Here is a 6,152-nt window from a genome sequence, read left to right on the forward strand (position 1 = left end):
GGAGATCGGTTGGGTGGGTTCCAGAGATGTGGAGTCAAAGGGTGAAGGACGTCGGACGTGTTGCTTCTCCTTCGGGACTTGATTACGTCGGTGGAAATCAGGGGACGTTCGGCAGGGTTTTTAAGCTTGGACTTTGCGAAGGCGTATGACACTTTATCCAGGGAATATTTGTTCTCCATTCTAGCAGAATGGGGTTTTGGAGAGTCTGTGGTCAAGTTGATCAAAACACTGTATACCACTTCAGTTGGGCGAGTGAAGGTGAATGGGCGGTTATCGCGGCCGTTTGCGATTTCCCGGGGGGTTCGACAGGGATGTCCATTATCCCCCTTGTTGTTTGTTCTTGCGTTGGATCCCTTGCTATATAGGTTTTCTTTGCGCGTTAGCGGGGTATTGGTGCCAGGTTCGGGGGGTTCTAGGGTCCCATGTTTAGCTTATATGGACGATGTGGTAGTTTGTGTTGCTCAGAGTGGGGAACTGGAGGAGATTATGCGGGTGTGCGAGGACTTTGCAAGTTCCAGTGGACTGCATGTGAATTTTGATAAATCAAATTTGTTGGTGGTGGGAGGGGGGTCATGGGAGGAGGCCCTCTTGCAAAGATTTCGGGTCGTGGAGGGTTGCCTCCAAGTGCTGGGAGTGTGGCTGGAGACCGGCAGCAGTATAGCAAAGAACTGGGAAGAAAAACTAAGTTTGGTTAAAAATTTGTTGAGTGAATGGGGGCAGAGAACCCTCTCGTCAGTGGAGAGGGGCACTGTTGTAAAAGGGCAGATTTTTCCTTTGCTTCGGTTTTTAGCGGAGGTGTTCCCTCCAGCAGAAAGAATTGCTGCAAGGTTAAGGAGTTTGGTTTTTCAGTTTATGTGTAAGCCATGGTTTTATCGGCCTTCTCAGCACCGGCTAGGTGTCGGACAACTGGAAGGGGGAAGGGGCGGCCCAGACTTGGTAGCTAGTTTAAGAGCAGCCTTCGTGGCACTGCACATGACGATGGCGGGGAAGGCATCAGACCTCTTCTCTGCAGCCGTTGGGTATTATATTCTGCCTGAGTTGAACAGGGTTCGGGGGAAGCGTGTGGGTTTGGGTAGACCATATGATTGGAATCCCAAGTATCCCTATTCGGTATTGAAAGAATTTGTTCGGGAGGGTAGTTTTGGGGATGATTTTGAGTGGAGTTTTCGAAACTTGATGAAGGAGAAGAAAGTACAAGAGGTGTTACCGATAGGTGGTCTTCAAAGGGAAAGAACTTTGGCGGTGTGGCGGAATGTTTCGTCCCAGGCCCTTACTGGAGCTCAAAGTGACCTTGCCTGGTTATCTGTGTGCCAATTGTTGCCATGTAGGGCTGTGCAAGCAGTAAGAGGTCATGTCTCCACCAATAAATGCCCATATATTGGATGTCAAGAATCGGAGTCAGTTCGGCATTTTTGGTGGGATTGTGTTTTTGCTTATTTAGTTTGGAATGAGGTTTTGTGTAAGTTTTTGTGCAAGTTAAAGGTTAAGTTTACTTTAAGTTGGGAAATGATTTTGTACGGTCCGTTTGGCAATCAATGTAAACCGAAACAAATCGTGTTCTGGAAAATATTGAATTGTTTGAAAATGGCCTTGTGGAAGGCGAGGGTCTCAGCATGTTATGGGATGCATCATTTTTCTATGAATTATGTTCTTGCCTTGTTTAAGAGAGAGATGTTTCTTTATGTGGATTTACGGAATATGTTGTAATTGTTGTGGAGGATCTTCAATTGAGCAATTGTGACTTGCTTTGATGGTTGACACTTGTTTGCTGGTTTTCATTTTAATAAAAAAATCGTCGTAGTATCTGTTCTTATCAGTTTAATAGCTGATATGTTCCGCAATGCGGGACTAGTCTATTAAATGGATTTTTGGTATCGGGAGTTGGATTAGGGGCTTGCTCCGTCCGCTCCACGTATCGACCCGGTATTGCAGTACCTCCGGGAACGGTGCACCCCCTTTGGGGGGACCTGGAAAACAAAGAAAAGATCATAAAGGAGAAACCTCAAGATTTGCTTTTACAACTGGCGGCCTTCGCAAGGCGGCCATCTTGGATTTTGACGTGGCGACCCAATTTTCAATAGCGTTCTTCCTTATGCCTAGATACACCCACACACCAGATTAGAAGTTGGTACTTCGCTTATTTTTCGAGATATTCCGCTCACAAGGTTCAGACATACATGGCGTCAGACATACATGGCGGCGGTCATCTTGGATTTTGACGTGGGTTGCACCCACACACCAAATTTGAATGCGGTCCTTCGCTTACGCACGTACGCATACCCGCCCGCACGGACGGACGGACACACGGAAGGAGGGGAAAACCATAATCCCCCTTTCGCTCCGCGGTGCAACGGGGGACAAAAAGGGACAAATTTCATTGATTGTAAAAAGGCTCACGGGACACCCAGAATGTTCTACACCAATAAAGAGGCACTTGCAGGATGGTCCAGACTCGAGAAGTATGCACACTCACCTCTCATCCTGACCCAAATACAAAGTTTCACAGGTAATGCGATTCATCAGTGTGCTTTCCCTCTGATAGACGTTGAACGGGCATCCTGTCCGCCGACATTAATTGCTGGACATTAAAGACACCCACGGTGTCCTCCACGAAGACAACGCGAGCACCCTGGCCATATTCCACATTCCTGCCCCAACCTACAGGGAGCATCAGCAGCACAGGCACAACCCCCCGGGCAATGACGCAACTCGCAGCCTTGTGAGACTGTGCACACAAAAGAAGAAACAACACCCGTGCTGAGATATTCTAAATAAGCAAAGAAATTACAGATTTCCATTTCTTCCTTTGTACCTCCACCACCAAAGGTGAATGGACGTTATGTTCTCACCTCTGTCTCTACACAGGATATCTGAAAAATTTGTGGACGGATTCGGACAATTTGGTGTGCAGGGTGGGCATGTGCTGAGGAAGAAATGATTCGATTTTGGTGAATATCCTGATCCAGATACTACAATTTTTAATGATTCTTCACCATTGGGTGATTGGACCATAAACGATATTTAACCAGGATGTCTCAAAAAATTATGGATGGATTTGGACGAAACTTGGTGGACAGGTTGGGTTTGTGACAAGGACGAATTGATTCGATTTTGGTGAAAATTCATTCAGATACGAGAATTTTTTTTTTATATGATTCTCACCATTAAGACACAAGGCCAGAAACGATATTTCAAAAAGTTGTGGATGAGCTGGGTAGGTGACAAGAACAAGCCGATTCGATTTTGGTTTAAGTCCAGAACGTAAACTGTTCAGCCTGGTGGAGGTATGCTCTCTACCTAGTGTGCCGGCCTAGTTTTAGTGAGTGAACCAGATTGAACCAGCTGTTCAACGGCCGGCCACAACCACAAGGTCGCATTTAGTCGTTGTTCCATGGTCTGCAGCTTAGCGACCGTGATCGGGGTTGTTCCCTCATCGCGGCTACGTGCCGTCGGCATCTCCCTCATATTGCAGCTGGTGTCGAGAAACTGAATGTGCAAGACGCACGCCTAGTGGTCAGACGCAGTGGGTATGTGTTGGCCTTCTTATAAAAGTCGGGAACTTGGGCCAGGACCAGCCACGCCGCCGCCCATTTGGGGGGAACAGCAGGACGGCAGGTGCGCTTTGCCACCACACCCAGTGGCGTAGTGATGGTTTGTGCCACTCGGGGCGGATGTCAAAAATATCACCCCCTGCAGGCACTGACATAGCCAGAAATTCCTATTGAGGGGCCATATGAAAGAGCTTAAGCTTCCCCAGTGGGCTCAGCAGCAGAGCCCTGGAACCTGTTAAAAATGAGAATAGGTTTAGATATGATCTCCTGAGATGATCCGGCTAATTAACTACAAATAATCCGGAAGAATTCCTGTTTCTAAACACGTGCCATGTTAAGGTGTATAGAGCAGGTTAATAGGTCTTTCCATGACATGGTATTCCTATTACAAAATAAACAAGAAAGAGCAATCAGAGTTTGCAAACCCTCACCAGGATGCATTTTCAGTGGTTTTTAAAGCTTTTGTGTTAAAACAAATATGGCGGACGAACCACGTGACCGATGACGTCATCATATTTTTTTTCTCCACCAGTTTATGCCGACATGGCCCTCAAGAAATTTCATCTTGATAGGATGAAGTTTTGTACTTGTCGAATTATGACGTCATAATGGAGGCACCTATGACATCATTAACATATTTTATTCCCCATGGAGAGTTCTTTACAATGAGCCATGTCTCAATTTTTTATATTCAGCGTTTTCGGAGATATGGCGGTGCAACGTTTTTCGATTTTTCCAAGATGGCGGCCGAACCACGTGATCTATGACGTCATAATTATCATTAAAAAATTCCACAGATGGAGATGCACCTATGGTCAAAATTTCCTGTCAACCCGACCAAGGGTTGCAGAGAAAAATCATATTTATTCTGTGCGGACAAACAAACAAAGACAAACGGACTCAAATGCAATACACTCTCCTCAGGCGAGACAACAAACAACAACATGCATTTTAAAGGCCATTTTCCCTGCTAGAGCGGGGGTTAGCCTTGCGGTCCCCATGACAATATTCTCCATTTTGCCCTATTTTCTGCATCTCCCCTTGTTAACCCCCTTGCCCGCATTTCTTCTTCGACCATCTTTAGCCAAGTCTTTCTCGGTCTTCCCCATCCTCTACTTCCTTCTACATTCATTTCCATCACTCTTTTCAACCAGTCACTTTCATCCTTCCTCAACACATGAACAAACCATCTCAACCTGTTTCTCTTCACAGCATCCATCACAGGCTCTATTCCCATCATCTTTCGCAATTCATCATTTGTCTTCCTCTCTCTCAACGATACTCCGCACATCCGTCGAACCATTCGCAGGTTACATCCTGCGAATTACATCCACTCTCCTCAGGCAAGAGTAATAACAAAAACAATGATAACATTGTAACAAGGCATTTATTAATAGTAATAATATTAACAACAATAATAATATTCGTACCATTTGTCAATAATAAAATGAATGTATAATTCCCACCCTGGTCCAAGCATACCTGGGCTTGGCAAAAGGTAAACTCGTGCTGAAGCAGTAGAGCAGGCAGGTATGGTACAAGGCCGTTAACAAAAACTACATCAAACATGCATACAGCATGGTGTGGTATTTGTATTTATATGGCCTAAAGACTCGAGCGGTGAGACAGAGCAGCAGAGGAAGGAAAGGAAGTTAAAGAACTCACTTGACATGTGATCCTGGCCTCCGCTGATTGGGACATACACCGTGAGATATCTAGATTTGATCGACGTAATTACGACGTAATTACATAACAAATGTCCAACAGTTACACCCCTCCATCCCTGGAGCCAATGGGCGATCTTCATGTTACAGAGTGCATATTAAACCTCACTTGCAACGGTACCAGCCCTATGGGCAGGGCTTCAATTGGAAGGTCCAAATGAAAAGGCAAAATATCAGAAATTGAAGGCTTTTTATTTTATTTTAAACGATTCATATAAACATCCGTTAAATCATATCACACGCAAATCATAAAAATCTAAACAGTACATGGCGCACATTTTGAAAAAAAGATTGAATTCTGCAAAACGGAAGCGGCCGCTACACGTCTTTCTCAGTCGCACGTTTATGTGTGAAGAGTGCGCGCCGAATCTGTAACACAGAAGCGGCCGCTACACCTGTTTCTCAGTCACTTTGCACACGCTGCCATGTTACTTCGGAGCCGCACGTTTATATAGGAAGAGTTCGTCAGAAGTCGATCTACTCTCTCCTGGTACGTAGAATAAACAGTATTTGTAGAATTTCAACAAAAGCCACATCACTGTTCATATCGGTAAATATTATTCCATCGTGTTTGGAAAAACTAGAAAATTGGAAAACTTGGAAAAACAATATAGCCTATTTTACTCCCAGGGGTCCCAGGAATACCCACCCAAAATATCGTTGCGATCGGTTGAGCCGTTTTTGCTGTACCATCGAACGGACGGATGGACATTTGGTGAATTATTGTAAGATTATACAAGATAAGAGATCTACGCAGCAAGCAGCCCGATAATTACAACCACCGGAGTAGTGTATATATGTTGCTTCTGGGACACTCTCATTTTCCCATTGACTTACATGTTAATTTTTCCCCTCCCTCACTGCCCCTAAACACCTC

The 6,152-nt window shown here is 45.1% G+C and overlaps 1 non-coding gene across 1 annotated transcript; it reads left to right on the forward strand.

Annotated features, from left to right (window-relative positions):
- The first annotated feature begins 1,764 nt into the window (after window positions 1–1,764).
- On the forward strand, window positions 1,765–1,957 carry LOC144891891 (U2 spliceosomal RNA). Its single transcript, XR_013623301.1, has one exon. It is a non-coding gene; the product is annotated as a U2 spliceosomal RNA (small nuclear RNA).
- The last annotated feature ends 4,195 nt before the right edge of the window (window positions 1,958–6,152 follow it).

The sequence above is a fragment of the Myxine glutinosa genome, chromosome 4, assembly GCF_964187855.1.
Source record: "Myxine glutinosa chromosome 4, kmMyxGlut1.1, whole genome shotgun sequence".
NCBI lineage: Eukaryota > Metazoa > Chordata > Myxini > Myxiniformes > Myxinidae > Myxine > Myxine glutinosa.